This window comes from Periophthalmus magnuspinnatus, chromosome 17 (genome assembly GCF_009829125.3).
Source record: "Periophthalmus magnuspinnatus isolate fPerMag1 chromosome 17, fPerMag1.2.pri, whole genome shotgun sequence".
NCBI lineage: Eukaryota > Metazoa > Chordata > Actinopteri > Gobiiformes > Gobiidae > Periophthalmus > Periophthalmus magnuspinnatus.
Genome location: NC_047142.1, coordinates 24,857,570 through 24,883,632, shown reverse-complemented (window position 1 = coordinate 24,883,632; position 26,063 = coordinate 24,857,570). Strand labels below are relative to the sequence as shown.

Here is a 26,063-nt window from a genome sequence, read left to right as displayed (position 1 = left end):
GAGCAGTTGCCATGGTTACTGTACATCGGGCGATGGTAGTGGTGGTTGCACTCGCCTGTTCGCTTTTTACAGGAATAGATATAAAAGTGTACAAGGCCTGAGTTGTGTGTAATTGAATGTAGCGAGGACAACTGGTCCATTCAATAAATTACCTTTTTATTTGCAGCACTTGACAGGGTGACTGGATGAAATGCTATAAGCCAGTTCAGGTTGTTGTATGTGTAGCTGAATTGTTGTTCTGGGAGGGTGCATTGACTCCTAGTGCCCCAACAGCGCCCCCATCTGGTGAGGCAGGTCAGCTCTCTCACTCCACAGCTTCACATGGCGGTCTCCTATTGGCCAAGGTTAACAAGCTCAAAAGCACATCTGCAGCAAGGTCTGTCACGGGTGAGTAGAGCTGTGCCTACCGCTCTGCTCCAAGATAAACTCTGAAATCTGCCTATCTATGAGCATTTAAAACTGCATTATGCAATTTTTCTGATGGGAAGTCAAACGTTTGCTTCTCACCATGGAGATGTTATTCCTTCGCCTGGAAAGTTCAACTGTATAGAGTTGTTAAGTGATGATGAGGTCCAACCAGAAACTTCGCAGCTCATGTCTCACTTTGCTTTTTGATCTTTATTCATCAAACAAGAGACATTTACCTTTCAAAAGCATATGTTAAATTCCAAATTGTATCAAATATGTAAATAATCTAGCATGACACAGGATTAACAGTGTGTATATCTCACCAACTAGCTTCTTACCCCAACCTCCCTGTACAGTTTCTGTCAGTTAAAACCATAGATCCATGCTTATAACCCTGAGCTTTAAACGACTGCAATCTCTTTTTAACATGAGATGTGTTGCTAAAAAAGAGGACATTGTAAACATGTTCATTGTTTTCAGTCGGCTGATGGACATCACTCTTAACAACAGTATGGCAATGGAGCTCAACAATGACTTCCCTGCTCTGGAAATACATTTTTCATTCAATTTTCTCATAGACATTCCGGGGAAAAAAATAAAAAATAAAGTTTGAAAGCTTGCTCATGCATAATCAGCTGTGTGGTAAGCACAAGACCTATCATTTTATTTAAACTTTGTCTCTGAAACTTTATAAACCATAAAGTTATTAAAACATCTGACTGTATCTTGCATTTTAAATGTGCTTTTTGGACTTAAAACAAATGCGTTATGGATATTAGTTACCACATAGCTGGTTAGCCTCCATGATGCCTTTGAACTTAATATTTGAATTTTTTTTTTTAAATTTATGGTAAAAATAAATGGAAAATGTATTTCCCAAACCGGAGCGGGTGGTCACTATTGAACTCCATTAATATCAATGTTGCATTTAGTCAGTTGCAGATGTTTTTTTTTCCTGCTACAAAGTCATTAAAACATGTCTGAGCAAAAGATGCCACTCCACAGATTTGACCTGGAACTTTGAACTGTAATTGGAATTGATCAAACATAAATGATAAGTCGTTGTCTCCACAGTAGCAGGAGATGTCCAAACTATTTTAATCATCTCAACTCTAACCTTCACCCTTGTATTTTTGTACATATGCAGAATGTATTATTAACTTGATCAGCACAATTTAATTTTTCTTTCTGTTATAAAGGCTTTTCATGAGTCATGCACTCCAATGGACAAGGACATTTGTATAACCAGCAAGCCAGTATTTTTTGTTTTTTTGTTTACGCTACTGCATACAGCCTTGGTCCCATTATATCTGTTAAATAGTTTGTTGTGAATAGTTTTATTCAGTGTTTGAATATCTAGGACAGTTACATGTTGAGGCTGTAGTTTACACGGTCACATTATAAAACCATTCAACAATAAACCATCACCATTGTCATGAGATGAAGGTTTAGCATTGAAACGCCTTGTTGTTTGTCACTGCCAGGGAAAATAGAATGAACAGATTAGCCAAATGAATGCAGGGAGGAGGAAATGCCTACATGTTTGCAGTAGAGTTTGATCAGCTGTATATGAATCCATAGGTCTGTTTGTGAATAATGACTGAAATCACATGCACACAAGACCTGACTGACGCATGCACGCTTTGATAATATGCTAACTCCCCCTCCTCCTCCCCATGCTCTGCTGTCGACCAGAGTGAACGAGAGACAGACCGACAGATACGAGAGAGAGAGAGGAATGGACAAACATATTCCACTTTTACCTTGGATTCACCGGCTGAGTCACTGCAGATACAGGGCAAATTTCACGCTGCTTTGGTGCACAGGCCTGCCCTTTATTTCTGATGACACTCGTCCCCAGAGGAGCTCCACGTCTAAAGAAAGACCATGACAAACTGTAGTATTGGAACATGCACTTACATTGTCCTAAATATATTACGCTTCTGATTGCAAAAGATAAATATTTCATTCTACTTTTACTTTGTCACTCCAGCAACTGTGAGTCTAAGGGGTGTAGGCAGTGAACAATAACATTAAAGCTCCACAGTGCAACTTTTTAGCTGTAAAAATAGACTAAATGTTTTTTTAATGCACTGGAAAAGTGTCCTTAGTGTGAGCGTGCATGTGGCATGCATCTACACAAACTCGGTGATCTGCTATTTATTTTCATTGTGATCCAATGCTTCTCAGTTTAAAAGCAACTCTATAACACTGACACTTTCCTTCCCACTTGTCCTATTGGTCCAGCTATTACTAATTCGAAATCATGATTGCCTTATGTTCATTCATGTTTTGGCCAATACATTAAGCCATATTAAATGTATAGCAGAAGCTAAATTAATCTATATAAAATAATAAGCAGACAGTCTTATGTAACAGTTGCTTGTGTTGTTGTAGCTGGTAGATTCATTTTTACGTTGTTTTTGTTGGTGCAAGAGTTGGGTAATGAGTTACGTTTTTAGCGTGATGTGAGACCTGCTGTGCTGGTGCTCTCTGAGTCTTCTTCCCAGTGGTGAGCGTAAATTCATTTTACCTCAAAGTGTGTGCTGCTTTTGAGCTAATGAACTGTTGATTTTGGCACGGCTCTACCTCTGCATTCTCTTTGATTGTAATATTCTTGTCTTTCATCCTTCTCTTACTTTTCAGTTGCAGGAACTGGACGATCTTTGTCATTACAGTGCACAGAAAACATCTTTAAATGACTTTTTTTGCCACATAGAAAGGAGAGAAATTGCTGTACGCATCTTTAAGCATACAGGAATAAACTTCACTGGCACATGAAAAGCATGGTCTGGTTCATTTGTAACTTGACACATTGCATTTGGGTTTACGCTTCCAATCAAACCATCAAACAAACAAAATAAGGCTGATTCTCTTATCTCTTGCGTAGTTGTGGTGTAGTGCATGCCTGACACACATCCTCGCATCCAAGTTATTGGCAACATCTTTAGTCGGAATTACTGTGTTTTGGAGTTATGAACAGTACACCCCCCGTGGAACAAATTTAAACTGGGTCAGAGCTTCCCAATATGAGAAGAGGGGCCTCATTATCATATGTGTATTGTCAAGCGTTGTTTTTTCCAACCAGATGAAATTCTCTAAACAATAGCTTGGCATATTTAGCATGAAGCTGAAAGCACACGGTAGAAAGGAGGAGATGGGTAGAGCAGACTCCAGATGTCTGTGTGCCTCTGCCGCCAGCTCTTGAATAAGCCATATAGTGAACATCTTGGTGTGCAGCGACTTCAGTGATCAAAGCTTCTTCAATCTGGGCCCTGTATCAGTTAGACTAAACCCAAATCTCTGGAGGATCTGACAGGGCAACCCCAACATCATCCACCTTCCGTTTTGCTTCTCCAGTTTGCATGTATTGTATGTGTGGGTGGTTAAATATATATCCCAGCTGCCCCCTTCTGTGACTGCTTGTGCACGGGGCCGTAATGATGGGAGATGTGGGTTGAGGTGTGCACACGTCAGCTCTGCACACCACCAGTGTTTCTGAAGGCTCTTGGAAGCTCTTGATGCTCTTGATGGGGAAATCAAACGCTTGTCGTCGACTTCACCCCTCCTACAGCGGTGCTCCACTTTTCATGTGCTCCTAAAAGCTCCATCTGGGTGTCGGGGGTTGTAAAATAAACACGTTTCGCCTCATCATCTGCCTAACACAGTCAAAAGCCAATTTCTTAACAGTTTTATGCAGATAAAATAGTGCACTTCTCAAATGTGGGATTATTAATTTATTTATGTATTTAATGTTGCTTTGTTGTCGTACTGGTAATAATTGTAGACCATATCAGTATAAAATCTATCCTTTCCTGTAACTGTAGCCATGTTACCTTTTTCTATATGTACCTTCAGTATTTTCCTCATACAGAGACATCAGATTTGACACAGACTTGGGTATAGTGGCAAATGGCTCATCCTCTGCAATGCATGTAAAAGAAAAAAGCAAAATGTCCTATCTTTCCTGTTTTATGGTCTTGCAGCATATATCTGCAGTGAGGTGCAGTAAACACAATACATGTATTTTGGCACAATTTTCTCCAGGCTGGTGACAAGTCCTTTTTGCTCTCACATGCTTGAAATAAAATCCAATTATAACAGTAATGGCTGCGCTCGTCTTCCTCTGCTTTGAAGGCCTGCCCGTTAAATCAACGCTGTTGGACCTGAATCTGCTCAGTGAATCAGTGATGCACAAATGTATAGTACAGACACACACAGATGTAGTGGAGATGGAGAGATATGTCTGTGTTAGAGGCCGCATCCAAAGATGACATTTTTGCAGCGCACCTTATGAACTGGGTTATGATTGAGATGTGAGGATGGAGGTATATGTTTACCTGACCAACCAGAACCACCGACAATTTGGCAGTTTGTCTTCTTTAGTTTGTCTTTGAAAGCTGCATCACTTGTTCTCAAATAGTAAACTTCCGTGACACTTTGTAACTCCCTCAAGTGTGTAACATCACACAGCAATGTCTTTCTATTTGCATATTTTAATTAAACAGTGAGAATTTAGAATTAATTGCTTCCTAAATTTATGGGATAATTATACGTGTGCGTCCTTGAATTGGCAGCGTCAACCACCCGCGAATAAACTTATCATAGCGTCGAGATGAAAGACAAAGTTATGACGAGGCCTGAAAACTTTGTTCCTCTGCACTTACCCCACAATTAGCCTGTTAGCCTGACACTCTCTCACTGAAGAACTCACTTTCAGACACACTTTGTCTGACACGCTTTGTCAATGGGAGCATGTGTGGGTGGACGTACGCCATACAACATGCAACAGTACTTCATGTCTGCTCTGTGCTGTAAGAATGCATACTCATTTACTTAGAGAATAGAGCTGCATTCAGACCAGACATGAATGAGGTCTGTGTGTTTCCATGGCACCTTTAAAGGATAGTGCAGCGGGCTTTGGGATGCTGAATAAGCAACATTCAGCAAGCATTCAAACGAAGTGATTTTTATTTCAACATTTGCTTCACAATTAAGTCAGATCACTTTTGTGGTGGTTGGCGAAGACATTTGTGGCACATTATTGACATGGATGGATTTTAAAAATGTAACTAAAATAAAACTTTCTTGCCCAAGGACACAAGGGCATATGTGTCATTCAAGTATCATGTGCTTCCTCATGTTTGTTTATATCGCGCTCCATTTGCTCCATTTGATGGTAAAATACATCAGACTCTGTCACGTGGTCAAGCTTATTAGAGTTTCATTAAAACACAATTACTGTAGATAACCATGTTTCCTGCCAAATCCCAAGCTTAGAGCCTGTGTCTGTGTTCATCATCTTCTTTGTGACCTTGATAAAACAGCTGGTCGAACAACCAGACACTAATGAGCTGAGGTTGTGACCAGATGTACTGTAGGTCTGCCAATGCATCAACACAAGTTGAGTCTAAAGTTCAGGGGAGTATTGTAGCAAATAAAAACATTGTTAGCTCTAAACAGAGTAAAGCCGAGGTACATAAAAGCCATGGCTTTGGATAAGCCAGATAAAAGGAGGAAATTTTCCCTGTTGTCTCTCGTCCAGGTCAAAGGTCATATGTCATTTATCGACAGGCCGCCACACTCTACTGAATGCTAATCACCCACATGCTAACATCAGCAATGCAGTTTAAACTTCATTTGAATATGTTGTTAGCATGGATTTCAATTAAATTAAATTAATTTTATTTTTGTAACGCCCAAAATCACAACAACAGTTGTCTCGAAGGGCGTTCATGTTTTGGTTGATGGGGGAAACCGGAGTACCCGGAGGAAACCCATCCAGACACGGGGAGAAACATGAAAAACTCCACAGATTTAAGATATTCTGCAGATTACAACATTCCCGTCCATTGTTTAGTGTAAAATACACAACAGATTCCCGGTTTCCCATTCATTTCTTAAACTTACACTCTTGATGGGTCAGAGTACATATTTTTCCTAGTTGAGTGTGTTATGCTATTTTAAATGTAATAGCTAGCCTTAAGCTCTAACCTTTTCCATTGCATCCTGTACCAGCTTGGGTCTGGCCTGTGACCCCTTTTGGCAGCTTATGATGATCTCAAAAGGCTTACCTCATCACTGCCTGCCTAAAACAGCTGTCGGTTTCCTGTTTGTTTGTAGAGTATTAAAACTATTCACTTGTCCATTTGATGCCCAAAGCTAGACTTATCGATCAACATTCAGTGGTCCGGGGGGCCCAAGTGAAGCATGGCTCCTCTGGGAGATGACTAATCATTCATAGAGTATTTAGACCATGTTAATCCTGGGTCTGAGCGCTGATTAAGCTTCATGTGCGCTGGTGATTCCGGTCTTTGTGTTTTGTTTGGTTGGGGATCTGCTTGAGCCTTATCCTTTATCTGCCTGCTTCATGTCTCCGGGGCAGCGCTGTGGTGTTATCAGCACGGCTACATCTACATGGAAATCAAGGCTTTTGGGGAATACAATTAAAGAACACCCCCCCCCCCCCCCCCCCCCCTTCCCGCTTTAATCTTTTCTAATAATAACAGTGCTCCAAAAGCTAATAAATACGCAGTTTAGTTAATTCCTCTTTTTATTCGGCACACTAGTTGTATCACTGTGGGTAAATTATTATTTTAATTCATTCATCTGTTTGGACACATTATTGCATTATTCATTCACTTTCCACATAACTCTTGTATCCACAGCTGACCTGATTATCAATCTGCACCATTAACCACCAGTCACTCACATGTGTTGGGGACATTACATTGTCTTATATTCATTTCCTGGAGTTCATACCATAACCATAGTCAATACTTGTCACCCATAACCGAAACCCAACACATATCTGAACTTAAAATCATGTTGTTGATCTAGTAAGAATGGATTTACAGGTATACAGATTTAAGTGTTTTGCCCAAAGATATAGTAGTGTACACTGATCGGAGTTGCCAACCAATTCAAGACACCCACTCTACCACTTGTGCCAATGTAAATAGACAATAAAAGTAATACAGTGCCGTGTGTGTCTCTTACATGGCTGTCACGGTCTGATGTCCAGTGTTTAAAGCCAATAGCTACTTCTACACACTCCAACCATGACTCCAAAACATGAATGAAAAAAACAAACAAACAAAAAACTCTAAAAGTACCAAAATAAATGAAGCGGTAAAGCGTGTTGTGAATGTGTAGAATGTGTATTTGCATGCATAATTACACAAAGTAGCTACAGTATGTTCTTTGTCAAACATCTCACAGACTGCCAGGCATCTTTTGTCTGCTGCTTTGGAAAAATAGGGATTAACCGTCGCCTCACATAGCCCAGCTGCCTGCTTTCACCGCTGACACTGACCTCCTTTGTTTTTTAATGACCAAACAGGAGATGCTAGTGCCTGTTAAAAAGGCCTAGCGAGTTATACTGGATTTTAAGCATTCGTGTCCTCGCTCACCTCTATGCAAAACTACACATAAATAGTCTGTTTTTGACTGAAGAACTTGAACTGGCGGTGACACCAGACATAAAGAGTGGTCCATCTGTGGAAGCAGCGGGATTATGCTGCGCCCGAGCCAAGAGCCACACGTCAATCAAACCCATGTGTGAGCAGGGCCACTATAGCCAGCTACAGTAAGTGACACACAAACACAGGCGGGTGGGGTGGGGGAGGGAGAAGGAGGAGGACCCCACACGGTTGTTTTCATTTATAATCTGCTATGGAGGATCGGACTGGGACCCGCAAAACATCAGTCATCCAACAGCTTCAAACGGGAACCACCAAAACTGAGAGGAAAACTTTGATTTGTGATTTTTCAAAATAACACTTTAAAGGCCTGTCTGATGTCTCAAACTTGTTAATACCGGGAATCTCAGTTAGCGTTACATAGCTCCCTGCCCTCCATTTGAAATTATAACATCATTAAATTCTCTCTCAAAAACTGAACACACCTTCACTAGAATCATTTGGGTGATTTGAGCCCTAGAATTGCAAATCTCTACTGAACCGAAGCTAAAGGGTAACCGCTACCTTTTATCTTTAGTTTAGTAGAGCAGTAACTTGAGAACTACCACTTCATGACATCACAAGGTGGAACAGAGCATTTTGAGCTTTGGAGATGTAGACAGCCTGATAATAAATGCTCAAATATGTGTGTGTGAATGAAACAAAACACAACTCCAGGTGTGTTTTTGAAGAAGTAACAGCATTATAACATGGTTTAAAGATAACCAGAGTTAATTTCGTGTAATATAGGACCTTTAACAATTCAAGCAAAAGTATCAGCCAAAATATTGCAATCTATAAGGTAAGTTGCTTTACCAAATACAGATGCAATATTATTCCATGTGATAAAAATGTTTCCAAATACATCTCCAGATTATGGTGTCACTCCGCTCCTCAGTGAACTCCTGCTGTTTGTTTCTAAGAGCTTGTCGTTCAAATCCCTGAGTGCTCACGCATAACCAGTAATTTACAGCACACCTGCTCTACTCAAAGACATTCTGACATTATATGAACTCTAAACTGCTCAAGAGCTATAGTCTCATTAAGCAGACAATGGGTTCCAGGTGATCAGGTTTGATTACATAACTCCTGTTGCACTTTTTTTTTAACTGTATCCATCTTCTTGAAGCTGGAGTTCAGCTGTAGGCTATTTCAGTGATTGAAAATGGTTGGTAAGTGGCCCATTCCGACTGGTACATTATCCTCCTGTGTGAAGCCTTTTAACTGCCTCTGCAAAGTTATGAAAGGCATCTCTCACTGAGGCCAAAATGACATGTTAGTGGACAAAGCTAATAAGGTCTTGACCTGCGTGTTTCCTCCTCCTCTGGACACATAACACCCGTGCGCCACGTACCTGCGGCTTGAGCTGGCTCTCCCCCCTTATACTTTTCACCTTGGCTGCAGGGGAAATTAAAATCAATAGAGTCTATGATGAGGCAGCGGGCGCGGGACAGGGACGTAGCGGGGCGGTGCGAGCAGGGAGGGGGGGCAGGGGGGGGGCTATTTGGTTTGACGGATGGCGGGTTAAAAGGGGGTGATCAATTACGGAGACAGATTGCTTTTGGGGAGAGTTTAGCAATGATCCTCTCTCCTGATACAGACAGGGAGAGGGGAGAGGGGAAGGGGGTGTCCAGTGCGCAGTTTGCAGTTTGCATAACCCACTTAAGATGGAATATTATTCATAGATTGTGAGAAGCGGTCCCACCTCCTCTCCTTTCTCTTTTTGAAAATGTTTAATCCGCCTGTTCCCTCCCCTCTCCAGTCCAACCCCCCTCCCCACCACCTCTTGCTACATTATTCTCTGTGCATTTTAATTTTTTCCTCTGTCACCGGGGGCCCACTTTCCCCGCCCACTCGCCTCATTTTAGCCTCAAACTAGAATAGTGTAGCCAAGAAATAGTTAATCTCCCTCGGCTGCCGCTATGATTGGCCGCTGCATGCAGGGCTCCAGCCGCCCTGAATGAGAAGCAGGGGTAACCAGGCAACTTCAGAGCTGGAGGAGGATGGGAAAAACCCTTCGCGCGGCTTCACGGGATCTTAAGGAAGAATTTGAACATGTAAAAACCGAGGCAATGTCATTCATCTTGCGAGTCCGGCAAATGGAATTAACCCATGGATCCACTGTCATCTCATTTTGCCTTGAATGAGGAATGTGGATTTGGAAAAAAAAAACAACCCAAAACGCTTGAATGGAACAGCAAACGAAAAGCTCACACTGATACAAGGTAAGTTACGGTTTTAATTCTGTGCGCAAAACTATGAACAAAAGTGATGCTTGGATGTGATGTTGCTATGTGAGATGTGAGAGATTTATTGATAGGATGTCGTTGGCTGGATGGCATTTGGCTGCGGAGTTACAGCTTATGTCTGCATGTGTTGGATTGGTCATATTGGAGGCTGATACAAGCCAAAACGGTCTGCAGTGTATCGATGAGTGTAGTTGTGTGTGACGCTGTGGCAAATTTGAACGTGTGCTTCCATAACGCGCAAACGCCGGTCGCCTGTCAAATCTGCCTCTGCCCCTCACACGACTGCGCACGAACTGGAAACGGACACACTGTGTTCAAATGACCATAAACCCACAAATTAAGCACGTAAAGGGTGAAATGATTGTACCTCTCATTCAAATTGTGTAACCTTAAACCTTCCTTGTCGTGTACTTTAATGACATGTCCTGCAGCACCGTTTAATTTATGGGAATGCATAGTCATGATTTATGGACTGAGGAGGTGCCATATGTGTTTGGATGTAAAATATCTTGGTGAGCTGTGTTCGTGTGCAAGGGATGTCAAGAACCTGTAGATGGAAACTGGATAGAGCGCACGGAGAGGCGCGCAAGCAGCGATGTCATGCATGGATAGAGCAGTGCGTAAAACTGCACAGGCTGGCGAGAAGGGACGCTTTGGTCACGTTTGTATTTGGGCATCTATAAACCAACCAATCCTGTAAGTGTTGAAGGGGACAGGGAGGTCACTCTGCGTCACTGTGTGCTCAGAGAAGATATGGGGTTCTTACGCAATATGTAGATCAAGATGGGGCATACACATACTGTTCAAATGTAGTCTTTTACTTTAACTGGCTGAGTGGGTGTGTTGTCAATGCAAATAAGTAGCCTATGCTAATATGTTTGTTTTTCCTTCGGTAAGTGACAAGTAATTACATTAAACTTAACTCCCAAAAAAACTATGCTATTGAAAGGCAGCTGTTCATGAATGGAAAAGAATGACCACTGGACAGTCTGCTCCCTGTGCCTTGATAAATCAACTGAAGGGCATGTGTCTTAAATTATAAACTAAACCAGCTACAGACTATTGAGACGTTAGTGAATAAAACACATCCAATCAAAAGTGTTAGGAGTCACATCTTCTGCTCAACTGAGAATTCACCATGAATGTACAATACTGCTCACAAAAGGACTCACATTGCAGCTTTAAAAGAACACATTAGTGTTTGTGCTGTGGCTTTTGACCAGATCAAATGTCAATGTTGACACTTGGTCATCAGTGAAGTTCATTGACAACTTCCCTCGTCGCCTGCAGTAATCTTCTTATGGAGGATGTAGTGCAACACGTCCTAAGCTGTGGCAGAGGCAGAACCGCACACACAGATACACCCCCACAGACACACACACACACAAACACACACGAACACACACAGTCAATGGCTGTTGAATAGCAGCTCAAAATCGACCATATGACAAACAAAAGCAAATTACTCGACAAAAAACAGACAAACAAAATTAAAACCACTGACTTTTTCTTTGTTATTTGTCAGACCTTTTAGTCTAAAATGTGTGAAAATGAGCTGGGCATGAGTGACATTTGCCTTGCCAAGACCATGGGCTTTTACAGTACTTCACAAAGACATAAATGACAGACGGATTAACCAATCAGAGAAATACATGGCATGTTTGTGTCAAAACAAACATGGTAGGTTACAAGTAAAAAAAGAAAGAAATGATCGATTCTGTTCTCAGGATATTTCAGAGGAGATGTTTTCTGAGAGACATGTGCTACAAATGAGCAACTGTGATTGGAACATTCCAAAAAAGGATGGTTGTCAGATGTGCTCTATGGCCTGGATCACGATCCTCCTGCATTCAAACAGAATGTAGGAGGGACTGGCTTACCAGGCAAACAGTGACATTGCAAAATTATTTAAATCACCTCACCAACAGCTGGCGGGTCACTTATTTTATGTTTAATCAAATCTTTATTTCAAATCATTTCTGATCAGCTGGTTCAGCAGAGTTCAAATTTTGCAGGAAGAAATTTGACGTTGATGTTGGGTGTCATATTACTCAGCCCTAGGTGCTCCAGTCTGCAGATAGTGGTCAGTATTTATCAAGAGATGCCCAGGAAAGGGAATAGTGTGTCAGAGAAAGATTACAGAACACTCCTTGTGTATCAGTGATAGTTATAATATTGTCCGTAGTGGTATGGTCTGTCATGTGGGTTATTTTGAGGAAATTTATTTGATACAATTTAGACTTCCAATGCCCCTTTTTCCAATAATTCTCCCATGCTCATTTTTGCTGAATGTGCAAAAAGTTATTACAAAGATTTAGTGTAAAGTTGTTGACACTGTGCCCTCTTCATTGCTGAATTTCACATTTAGTGATTCTCATATTGCTGCAGAACGTGATCAGTTTCCCAAGTGCTTTGAGATAATGCATGTAATAGGCTGCAGTAACTGTGACATGAATGTAGTTGTTCCACATTACACACAGCAAATTGGTTGAGTGGCGTAAATCTGTTATAAAAGCGGCTTAACGAGCTCACTAGATTGTCTGCGTTAATTTTGCAGCTCGCCTTATCCTGAATGAATATACAGTCTTGGGCAGGCGAGGCAGGTCAGAGGTGAGCCCTGTTTCACGGCTGGAACAAAAGCTGAGATTGTTCAGATAGCAGTGCATTGTGGGAGGCAGAATGGTGCACATGCTCCATTGGGGGTGTAATCAACATGACAGGTGCATCTCAAGTTGAGAGGGCATCAGCAGGCGTGTGGCATGAATTTGAAAAACCATAAACCCGACATAGATCGACAAGCTCACCAAATCAAATGTACCAGTGCAACCTTTGTAGAGCATGTGGAGATAGTGAAGACAAAAGGAAATGTCTAGTTGCTAATCAGAAGAGTTCAATTGCAAAAAAAGATATCTTTCTTTTGGAGAATTGTCAGAAAGTATTTTTCTTTTTGTTAAAGTCTTTTACAGATATTATCAATTTAAAATAATCTAGTGGAAATAATCAAAGAGGGATGGAACAATAGCAAAAGAGTTGATTGCAGCAAATACATCTGGCTTTTGAAAACATTATTATACAAAGAGTAAACTGCAAGCCTTTGATGACTTTTTACATATCTGTTTTTGCAAATTAACTATTTTGTTACACAGTTATAAGAGTTGAAAAATATTGAAAATTGTATGTTTGTTTTTTTTTTTTTTTTTTCTTGTACATTGGAATTCTGAATGTGTTGTTTAAGCCACAATGTACATCAGATTTGTTCTAAACCTTTTACTTGTTCTACAAAGTTAATTATGTTTGGAGTGAATCCAACATGAATTCACAAAATAGCTCAGAGCAACCATGCAAGTAAAAAAGACACCTACTCATCTGAAGGACACTAGTGTCAGTCGTGTTGCAGTAATTGGAAAATGATTGGTTTGAAAATGAATGCAATAGACTTTTGCCCTGAGTTATTTAGCGCACACGCTGTTCGCCTACACTCAGAACTGGTTTGACCTCAGTGATTCGATGACAGCGGGGTGACCTCAGCTCTGTGTGGTTAACTGAACTTAAATGGAGCAGTGAATTGTAAGGCATTACACACTTATTTCCATTGTGCAGAGCGGGATGGTAGTAATCCTCGGCCTGAAACATCTGGTGAGTGTGTGGAGTGCTCAGTGTCAGTGGGGCCCTTGTGGTGGGCTCAAGCGGACTCTCTTACTCTTTCACTGCACCGGCCTTTTTCAATGCATCAACGCCACCCGCCATCACCGGGGACATGTCGCACGCCAAACCAATGATTCATTAGGACTCAATTAGCTGTAGGCATGGGGCGCCCTGCCATATGCCTGAGGTCTGTGGCAGTCTGCAGCACTCCCCACTACTGTAGTTTCAGCTCCACACCGTCTGTACTGTCTGCTGCTATCAAACATATCTTTTTTGCTGCTTTAAAACAAGTCTGCTGAGGTCTTCTCTCCAGTCGCACATTTTCTGGGCTGGAAATGAGACACAATGACCTTCAGCTCCACTCGTGTAGCGCCAGTTGGCACCATATGAAATACTCATCTATCTCGGAGTATGAGGCTGCAGAGCTCTACTGTAAATCTTAGAGGTAAGAAAGGCCCGACTCAATATCGACCTTGCAGCGCTTGCCAAGAAGCGGCGCGCGCTGCCGACAAGATCTATCTAGCCCATGATCTGGTTTTCTTATCTGTGCCAAGGAAAAAAACTCCTTCACTCCATCATCTGAACCCCACTACATCAAGGCTTCCTTCAGCATGCTTAATGAAATTAGACTGAGATGTGTGACCAATGAAATAATATGACAAACAGTGCCAGCAATAAACTACATCTTAACAAAGCAATGACACAGTGCAATATCGAGTAATTACAGTTACGAGCTGTTTGAATGCTTCTGTGTCATGTCACACACAACACAGGATTAGAGGATTATCTCATTGGTTCCTCAAAACAAAACGATAAACAAGCAAAGGAATATCTGCATTATTTGATCAAGAACTCTGTATGTGTTTTTATTCTAGACCGTATAAAGGCATCAAGGCTAGCGGTTAAAGCAATCAATTTGGACCACGAGTATCATAGCAACCAAAGAGCCAATCTGGAGCGAGGCTGTTGAAAACCCCTTCTCATCAACACGGGCGCTTAGCAACACTCTCAATCAAACCTATTGTTAATGCTAGCGGGAGCGAGGGAAAGAAGGCGCCTGATGTGTCTGTTATTAATGTTCACATCTTGATTTATGGACACAATAGCGGAAAGAAAAATACCAGAAGCATGTAGAGCGGGTTAATACAAACATTTTAAGACCAAACTGACGAGCCTGACAGCAGTACCTATGGAGAAATAGGTGACAGTTTTTCAATAGAAAGTGAATTGGAGTCGATGAGGCCAGAAGCTCACCCATGATCACTTCCTATTTGGAACGTGGTGGCTAGCAGTTTAGCAATGTCCATTTATATATCCAGTCTATGGTTTTATTCCTTGGCCTTTCTGCAATGATTGTTAGTAATGGCACAGAAAGAGAAAGCACAATGACTTGTGATGGTCAAGGTCTGAGTACAAAGTAGATAACGACCCATTAACTCAAATTTACTAAACAAAAGTCGTTCTAGTAAACTTCTCTGCTATCGCTGTAGGCACGTGCACTCAGCCAACGGCACTCCCCTTGCATTTCACCGCATTACCCACAAACCTCTGCTCCGCATATGACCCATTTACGGGCCTCTCCTCCCATTCATCTGCTCACACACATGCACTACAGGAGCCCCCATACGCAGCGGGGCATCCATCACCTCACAGCAGCCGGGCCTGGTCCAACATCCCAGCCTATTCCCCACGGCGAGACACAACTCCATATGTGACTCAGGATAAGAATAGAAAGCTAGTAAAATGTGTTCATGTTCTATTAAATATGCAATCATACATACAGTAAAACTCACACGGTGTATTATCTCAGCACTGTATTCAACTTTAAAAGGTGCTGTGATGTTGACTGCAGCCCAGAGGAAGATTCAGAGCTGATCTCATGTGATTTTAGTCAGCGCTACATGTTTTTATGCCAAGATCAAACATCCAATTAAACAAGTTGCGTATTCTCTAGCACACGACTGGCAACTTATATGGCATGATGAAAATAGGTCAAATGCAAATTGGAAACAACATGTAAGTGCACAGAGAGCAACATTTTACATGGTGCCATTTCAGGTAAGAATTGTTTCCTGGTTAACTGTTTGACTGGAGCAAAGCAATGTGATTTCAAGTTTTTGAATATTGTGTGAAAAATCTATGGTTTTCAACCTAGGCAACCATAATTACAGAAAATTAATGAAGAGCAAAACATCAGACTTTGGGCTCTGTTTACAAGTAGTGTATATGTAGACACAATTTGATAAGATACTGGAGATACAAAAGCAGTGGTGGAAGGTAGCAAAGTACAATTAGTAAAGTACTTCACTTAGAAGTTTTAGGTATCTGTGCTTTTCTTTATTTTTTTATTTTTACTTCACTACATATGAGAGTAAGTATCTGTGCGTTCTACTCCATTATATTTTTGACCTGGATTGAAAAGTAAAAAGTACTTTTCATAAGATTTTTGAGGAGTTATTTTGACAATGTTTGTGCTAACATCCTGACTAAAGTTTTCAAGTTCAAGCTTTGGCTTTGAGCAAACAAAAATAAGTACACAAATTCAAGAAAAAAATGAGAAATTGATTTATAATGTTACTGGTGATCAAAATATGTCTAATTTTTTTAAGCAATATCACTACATTTAACAACAAACTTACAACATTTGTGTGAAATACACAATGTTTTTTACTCTGAAAAGTACATTTTTAAATGGGTGCTTAAATACTTTTATTGTGATATTCTTACTTTTACTTAAGTAACAAAAATGAGTACTTCATCCATGACTGTATAGAAGATATTGTTTGTTGTTGATGGTATATTGTTAAAATACCAGTAGGAGTATCAACACATACAGTCAGGACAGTATGGCAAATACAACTCAATGGTTGATTCACTGTTTTTTGAAAGTGAAACTAACTAAATCCAAATATTTGGCCTTATAATTTTGTTTGCGTATTGCCAAATTGCTTAAACATTGTTTCATTTGACTTCTGCAGTGTCTTTGGAATTAAATAATGCCTTTCTTTTTCTTTACTTTTTGCCTTGATGGTAAAATATTCTATTCCTTTTGTCCATTTATATTAATGAGAATATGTTAAACTTTGTGGTGTTTTTTTGGTTTTACAAGGGCAGATGTCATGTGTCTTCAAATTAAACTATTGTCTCTTATTGTAAAAAAAAAACGTGACAGCTCCACACTGGCTAACAGTGGATTTGCTAAACAGCGTCTTTGCTTCATCTTTAATTTAACAAAGGTTCCCGTTGTTTGCCTGCCCTGGGGAACAGATTGTGTAGTTTGGATGGGGAGTGTCACTGTACGACAAGCATCTGGCACCACAGACCCACAATCACCTCATCAGCTCATCACACCGGGATACAGGACACATGTCTGCCTGTAATCAAGAATACTCATGCTCACTTAGGTCCATGCTTACTGGGGGTGTCAAAGAAATATGTACTCAGATAATTAGTAAGACTAGATACTCACTTGAGCAAATATCAACACTGAAAAAATTACATATAGGACACATTTTCTGTATATAGAATGGACTTAATGTAACTAGTATAACACCACTTGATCATATTAAAGGTCATATATTACGCAAAATGGACTCTTGAAAGGTTTAGGTTTTATGTTATAATGTTGTTACCTCATCAAAAACATACCTGGAGTTGTGTTTGTTTCATTTACACATGTTTGAGTAACCCTTTATCATTAGCCTCTTTAACAAAAATCACAAAATAGCGTTATAATGGAGTTTAAAATGTTATTACAAACAAATCAAAACAAAAGTTGAAAAATACCTCACATACAATACAATAGTCATCTGAAATCCTGACCTTGTAATGTCATTGTAACAAGTGGCAGTGGGATATTTCACTTACCATTACCAGCATGATTAGCTGCCAATGGGCTGTGGCACATTTCCTGAGTGGGACAACAACAGTTTCACACCTCCAGTGGTTCCATACGTCTGCACCGCCTAATCACTCAAGTGAGATTAATGAACAACATCAGGGAGTGCTGGGACATGCACTAATTACACCTCCATTCTGACAAACTGCTGCGGGGAAATACTAAGACAGAGCAACTGGAACAAAATTTAAAAATAATTGCACTAAAGGAGAATTGGTGCACAATTTACCTGCATGTGATAGAAATCTCTCATCAAAAATAAAGTGTCATTTTGGTTATTGCTTGAATTATCCAACTGTAGTTAAAGGTACACTATGTAAATTTGCTGGTTGAAAGCACAGACTGTATATATAAATAGTAACAGCATATATAAAAGAAGCATGTATTTATAAACGGACGGTGCCCTTCTTGCTCCAATTCACTTTACATTAGAAAACTCTCACCCCTCACTCCATAACTGCTATTGTCAGGCTCGTCATTTTGGTCTTAAAATGTTTGTATTAACCAACTCTACACGATCTTGCTATTATTATTTCACTATTCTGTCCGTAACTCAAGATATGAACATTAATAAGAAACAAATCAGCTGCCTTCTTTCCCCAAGGTTGCTCCCGCTAGCGTTAGCAACAGGTTTGATTGACAGCGTTGCTAAGTGTCTACCCCCTGCCAAACCAGCAGTGTGGGCGTGAAGGGGCGTTACCTTTGACAGCCTCGCTCTAGATTGGCTCTTTGGTTGCTATGATACTCATGGTTGGAATTCCTAATATGGGACTCAACTCCAAATTCGCCGCAATAACTGCTACACTATGGGTGATGTCACACTCCCTCAGTCCTCTTCTTCCTACAGTCTGTGGGTGAAAGATGTCATTGCTCCACCTGGACTGCTCCACATTATGGCATTAAACTTGTATCTCCATGTAGACAAGCAGGTGACCACCAAATTGTAGGTTAGATATGTGAGTTGACACTTAGTACACATGGTAAGACTGTATGCTTTCAGGGTATACGCTAGCAATAAATACCTGTAATTAAAATAACGCAAGATAGTTAAGTTTAATGCGTACTGCGGGACATTCTAAGAAAACAACAACACATAATTATCGAGACAAGTAGCAAACATTGCACTATTAAGAAACAAACTGGACTCTTATACAGTGGATTCATTGTTTCACAGTTTTTGATGGCAGATTACTAAAATACACTAGTAGAATCATTTGTTAATATGAAAATACTTGTAGTGCGTGATCTATGGTCCTCTGTGATTTGTCCTTGTTTTGAGGTTACGTTTTTAGACAGATTTTTCAGTTAGATGCCTTGAAATTTCACAGCTTTTAGTCAATAATAAAAGGTCTCTTGTTAATGAAGACATCATGGTCCCTGGATGTCTTCGAGAATCGTAATTATACTTCTGACCCATTCACAATTAGAGGGACACCTTTTGGCTGTTTGTTCGGTTCAAAGAAACACAGACGTTAGAAAAAAACAAACTGACTCATTAATTACTTTCCACATGAAGTAACAGCCAAACCGTGCAAGAGCCTTTTGTTTTAGAGAGGCTGTGTTAACCTTATTTCACTTGGTGGCGAGGAGCATCAAAACAAATTAAAAGTAGAGCATGAGGGCTGTTGTTGGGAGAGATTAAATGCGATAAAACAACGCCGCAAATCAAAAACAGAGAACACTGGTTGTTGTTTGTCCAGTGTTTCTGGAAATAACCCAGATCTGGTTTTCACTCTACAGTGTATTAAATTATAAACTGTGTTACGCTTATCACCAAACAAACCCAATCTAGAGTAAATTCAAAGCTCTATTGACACACTCAGGGGTGGTGCCAGACGTTTTTGGTTGGAGCTAAGAGGGTGCTAAGGTCTTCAATGTGGGTGCTCACATAACATGTTAATTTAGAGCCTTTTAACAACGGCGTGCACCAGCCACCCTCTTTAAATGTAGTCTGCACTCTGTAGTAATTTTTTTTTATTGTAGTCTCATTTTGAACCATCTGAACATTTTTTGTTGAGAAAGTGGGGACAAAATCTTTTGGGGAGCATTGGTCTTTCTAGGGGAGTCTCCTGGTGCACACTGCTCGTTTTGTAGAGCCAGATCAAGAATATTCAAATTGCAGAGAAAACAATACCGACTTACAAATAGGAATAATGTATACAGGATTTAGCTTACCTATTTCCATACGATTGTTGCTGTCACCACAGAGAGCTTGTGAGACTTTGTTAGCCCCATTATGTCTGTTACAGGGATGCATGTGGATGGAAAAATGCACTATTTCAAAATTAAGCAGGAATATATTTGCATCTTCAGACCATTATTCATTCGTTTATGTCAACTTTTCCGTCACGTCCTCCAGTTTTTCTCGGAGCGAATAAATTGGGCCTAGCTGCAGCTCAGCCGGTAAAAGGATGATATGGTGGGCTTTAGAGTCGTAAGGATCCTTCTGTCTGGGTAAACCATGTTGTTCCAAAGTTATACAATGAATAGACTCTTTCTCTTATGGAACTATAATTTTTTACTGTACCTTTACTTCACTACATTTGAGAAAAGGTATGTGTATTTTCTACTCCACTACACTTATGAACATACACAAATAAAAACTGGTAAGAAAAAAACATTAAATTGTTTCTGTTAAACAAAAATCAGCGCAAATCTTTATCCAAATCACTCTGAAGCTTTATTAGATCTCAAAATCTTTGCAAAATACTTTTAGTTTTTACTCTTTAAGTACGTTTTTAAACCAGTGCTTTAATACTTAAGTATTAAACTTAAGTAGATTTTTTTCATGTGATACTTTTACTTTTACTTGAGTATTTTTTTTGCTCTGGTATCTGTACTTTTACTTACGTAACAACCTTGAATGCTTCTTCCACCACTGATTGAAAGTCATTGTACTGTATATATGCTGGTCTAGCCATCATGTTAGCACAAGAAGGGTATATATCCAAGCCAAACTGCACAAAATATAATGTTGACTTGGACAGTTTACCATGAGGTATAAAATTATAGGTGCAAATATTTCAAATGTCCCATGTACCTTGGACACAATTGAAAAGCTAATGGAACTGTGCATATTTCTGCTACCTCTGTGTAATGTGGTTTTCATATTAATTTGACATAGTTTTCTGGATGTCTTGGTTGAAAGCCTAGACCCTTTGGCTGTATGCTGTACTTTAACCATGTTATGATATGGTAAATAAGCCTATTGCTTTCACTTGATGGCAATTTCCCCATTTATTTCACCTGCGTTTTGAATACAGCCCGCTTATCAGGATGCTGGCTGTTTAAAATTACACTATTTTCTGATCTATTTAATAATGTTGTTTCCTCAAAAAACCCCTCATATTTAGGCTGAGTTCTTCTCACAAACTGAAAACACTCTGTTCCACCTTTAGTGTCATGCAGTTATACAGGAAATGCTCTTCTTTGTTTTCAAACTCCATACACCTTCACTAGAATTATTTGGATAATTCCAGCCCTGGAAATGCCAATCTCTACTGAACAAAAGGTAAAAGGAGCTGTTAACTTGAAAACTACCACTTCATGACATAACAAGGTGGAACAGAGCATTTTGAGCTTTGTAGAAGTAGACAGACTAACAATAAAGTATTATTCAAATATGTGTGAATGGGAAAAAAAAAAACAACAACTCCAGGTCTGTGTTTGAGCATTATAACATGACTTAAAGATCACAAGAGTCAGTTTTGTGTAATATAGGGCCGTTAAACATAAATCTTCACAGCCCAGAAACTGTGTCCATGCTTATTTAGTTTAGCAGCTGTGTTTGTTGAACCTAAAGAAATGAACCCTCTCACCTCCTCACACAAAATGAAAATGCTTGAAAGTGAATTTTTCTATCTCTATCTTCTCCTCCTTGTGCACACTTGACTGTTCCATTGAGGCGGCCCTCCATCTTGTCACAATGAGGGGGAGTAATGGCCCGTGTCTGAACAGCCTGAGCTCAGAGGCTATCAGTTCCCCCTGGTAGACTGGTATGGGACACAGCACAGGACCCCTCTTCTCTTCCTCCTCTCCGTCACATCTTTTTCCTTATAGTATGTTCTACTCAAACAGAATTTATTTAGGCAGCTGCCCCAGTTTTGCTTGCTTTCTTTTATGTTAATGCTTTGCCCTCATTAAGACATTCTCTGCGGTCTTGTGTTCAGGCTTTGTACATATTTTAGGTCACCATCTCTGTGTGTAGCTTTCAACGCTACATAATGTAACATGATGTAAACTCATCTAAACAATGAGCCTACTGAACATTCCCATTTAAACTTACAGTAGACACCTAATGACCATAAATATAATGGACATATTTTTGTATGTTGCCATATTTAGGTGTATTGTAGCGTTGCGGGTGTAAGGAAACACGTCAAATTTCTTCTGGTTGTTTATTTTCTGAACATAAGGGGTACTGTAGGCCATAACCCACGCCCAAACAAAAGCAAAACAACAGTCTCAACTCACTACAGCCAGCCAAAACAGACCACTAACTAACTGAGCCTTCACTTCAACTCGTCCACATAGTGTCACATACAAAAGCAGTTACATTAACAACATATAAACAGTTACAAGAACAACAAAAGGTGTCAACTCTGAACTAAACGCAAAACATCAGATCATTACAGCGTAGTGAATTGAACCCAGTTTGCAGCAGTCCCATGCATTGTCTAGATAAAAATAACAATGTGTGGTACAGTAGGTCAACGTTGATTAACTCCATGCTCTGTCCTCTTCAGTTGTCCTTGGGCTGGTGGAAAAATGGCCTCAAAACTCCGACCTGCCATCATTCATTCCCACTCCACTCATATATATTGGTAAGGTGGATGTCTTGCCTAATGACACAATGACACTGGTTAGAGATGGTATCAGTCCACCAGTGAAAACTAACAGCTGGGCCCTGTGTGCTGTAGTATGTGCTCTACCAGGAGAGAACCACCCAATAACCACGTAATATGATCAGCGTTGGCCGGGGATTAGCACTAAAAGTACACATGTTCATATTTTTATTTTGAGTTCACATTCATACGGTCCATATAACATTGACTGTAGATTCATATCTGCTCACACTGTAATTAGTAATACAGACAATCCCCTGCTAATTGCCTGTTTCTAATGAGTCCATCCTGCATGTGCACACTGAAGTAAAGTAATATAAGTTATATGTCAAGCACTAGCTAATCAGGACTCTAATTAGTCTAACAACAGCTAATGGACCTTATCTAAGAGTGAGCCTTATCAGTCTGTGAGGGCCACGTGAGACTGTCCTTAAAGCTGCACACAGTGAGGTGAACTAAAATCAAATGATCTGTCTTCCCTTTACACTCATGCAATAATGTGAAAAATTTAAAAAAAGGACTAGTGCTCAGGCTGTAAAGTTTGTCTGCTTCAAATATTAGGATTTTTTATATGGTGATTTGTAAATATATGTATTGTTCTGTTGGTTTACTTGATAAAACACAGGTAATGAGTGGGATGACCTATTATACAACATGTGTTTATTGTGTTATGTAACCTTAGATAAAACTTTTGTATGGTAAAATTACATTATTTTTAAATAGAGCCAGAAAAAACTATATACTAATTTGTTTTGTTGTTTCTTTGTTTTTGTTTTTTAGCAATAAAATCCCAACTGAATGATTCAAATGAACTAATTGAGACAGTCCAATCAGTTCAAAATCCATTGGTCATTTTGTAACTGGGATGCAAAGTGTGAGTTGCCAAGTTTGCTCCATGAGACAAAGAGATCTCCAGCCCCGCGGTCAGCAGACACATATGTGCGTCTGGGAAATATGAGCGTCCAGTCTTTCCACCAGGGGACAGTGGCAGTGGAGGTGTGTGTAATTGGGCATATCCAGTGATAGATGACAATGAGGTCTCACAAAGCAGAAACAGAAGGGCTCTGGCTCAATGTGAGGTTGATTGTGTGTCTATTAAGCAGCAGACCCAGGAGGAAGCATTGGTGACAGGGAAGGCTTAAGATACCAGGCGAGGAATACATTTGACAATCAGCAGGTCTTTGATTGAGATGTAAACACGGCTGTCAAACTGATCACAATAGCGACATGTTTTTGTCTTCAGAGCGACTGTGAAACATAGTTAGAGGGAGTCTGAGAACTGAAGTGTCTGCTTAACGTCTGGCTTTTTCTACCCTTCATACTGAGGTGATGTGTAACAAGAAACATCAGATAGTTTCCTTTTAGGTTTTATCGCTTTCCATCTTGGTTGAATTCAATTAAAGTATGAGTAAAAATAATAATTTGTTTGTAAGACTGATGCATATTATCTGAATATTTACCCAAGTTATTACTGTAACCTACCACCTGGGCTATTGCATCAATATAAACCTTTCTGTAGTGTATTAGTGTGCGTGTGTGTGAGTGTGTCTGTGTGTATTCATCACGTTGTGTGGACAGAAATCTGTAAACGTCATTCAGATTCTAAAGCCCCAACACTGAAAAAGGCTGGGACTTGTCAAGATCAGAATTTCATTTATTTATTTTTTTGTTTTAACTTTGATTTGTATTGTACCAGTACTTGTAGCAGTACTTGCTGTTAATCATAACCAATATTAATTTAATAGTCATTCTTTTGACAAATAAGACACATTTTGAAAACAAATAGGACCCAGAAAAACACCACTGAGGATGCATACTTCAAAATTAGATTGACATGGTTCAGATATGGGCTGATTTAGTTAGGATTAAGGAATTATATTTATGGTTAGGAGCCATCTCTATAAAGTGATTGTAAACAATGCCAGAAAACATAACATCTTTGGCGAGTAGAGTAGGTGGCATATGAACTTATTTACTGGGGTAAAATTGAGCAGACAAACCAAATATATGCACTATGGAGATGGATGTATTCAGTAAGACGAGGAGATAAAAGGAGCTCACAAAAGATAAAACGCAGACCGACCTAAACTGATTTTCCAGAGACAAGTTCGCCCTGCACTTGAGCACAGCAACGACTAAAATCAGCCAATTAATAAATAAAGGTTAGCTTTTGTCAAGAGCTTTCTGACATCCCAGAACAGTCGGGAGAGGAGCAGAAGAAATGCAAGATGCTTGTTAACTCTGACCCAAATCATAAGAGACGGCGTGAGCTGTTAAAACACGGAGCAGATTGGGAGCTCGTGTGACCTAGATAGTTTTGAAAAGCAGCCGTACATCACATGAATCACATTGCTCGTCTGCCTAACACAATGAGGCACATCTCTGTGGTTTTTGTGGTGAAAATTACATTGAGATAAGACCCTTTGTGACGTGTAAAATATGGTAAAATATGGTTCAGTTCAGGGATGTGCGGCGGGTTCTTCTTGTGGGATTGTTTGATTTATAAGTGCAATTTGTGAAGGATTGGCACCAGGGACACAGTGAACTGAGCTGTGATGCCCTTACCGGTGTTTGATGGAGCAGAACAACAGGTGGAAAAGCAAAGAGATGAACCATTCCTTCCAAAAATATGAGTTTGCATATGTGGATATATTGTTGATATCCACTTATGTCTCAAAATATTATATTTCAATTGAATAAACTAATAAGGACATCTATAATTGAAAAGTTATTCAATTCGCCATGTATTATTTAATTCAGAGGTTTCTGACCTTTTGTCTCAAGTACACACTACGCCTAAGCTTTTTTACCTTTGAGTACCCCCTAATTTGTATGCTATGAAAACAATCTGTTTTATCAGCAGTTTCTTAATAATATAACCTTAATTTGATACAATTGATTTGATTGCTGACCACAATCCTCCAAAACATTCTAAAATATGTCATTTTTAAAATATGAATGCTCACAATTTTGAAAGTTAACATAATACTACATAAAGTAGTCACAAGCTTGCCACTTCATGGTCTCAAGTCTTGATAAAATGAAAATGAAAGACATACAGTGTATATTTACTAAATATAAAAGCATAACAATGTGAACATTAAAAAAAAAATACATTAAACTGTTCTAACACACTATGACTTATACCCGCACTCTCATTGTGGTCCAAGGTGATCCAAAACATTGTTCCTCTGAACTTGTCTGTATTCAGGCCAGGGCAAGCTCCTCTGACAGCACCTCATCGCCATGCCAACGAACCCTGTGCCAGCTCAGCTCTGGCCCCACCACTCACCCTGGTCCAGTCAAGGACATTAAACCTCAATGTGGCCATGATTCTAACCTGTGCAGCTCTGGGGGCGTGTCCTCCTCTCATACATTGGTGACATACATTTGTGGCTTTAGATGCTAAACTGATTCATGCTATGTGCATGCTATAATGCTAGATGTTCAAAGACAGAAAGCATCACAACAAGTTTCTTCAAGGGGTCCAAACATAAGGGCTTTCTGTTGTTGTATGAATTATAAATAATGTAAAAAATAAAATGATTCTTGCTGGTTT

The 26,063-nt window shown here is 39.8% G+C and overlaps 1 protein-coding gene across 1 annotated transcript in view; it reads left to right on the top strand.

The window, feature by feature from the left end:
• Positions 1-10,072: 10,072 nt before the first annotated feature.
• LOC117385719 (complement component C8 beta chain) overlaps positions 10,073-26,063 on the top strand; it is a 42,443-nt gene continuing 26,452 nt past the window's right edge. Inside the window, exon 1 of the mRNA XM_055228258.1 lies at positions 10,073-10,093. The gene's annotated coding sequence lies outside the window, so the exon portion shown is untranslated. The remainder of the gene's footprint in view (positions 10,094-26,063) is intronic.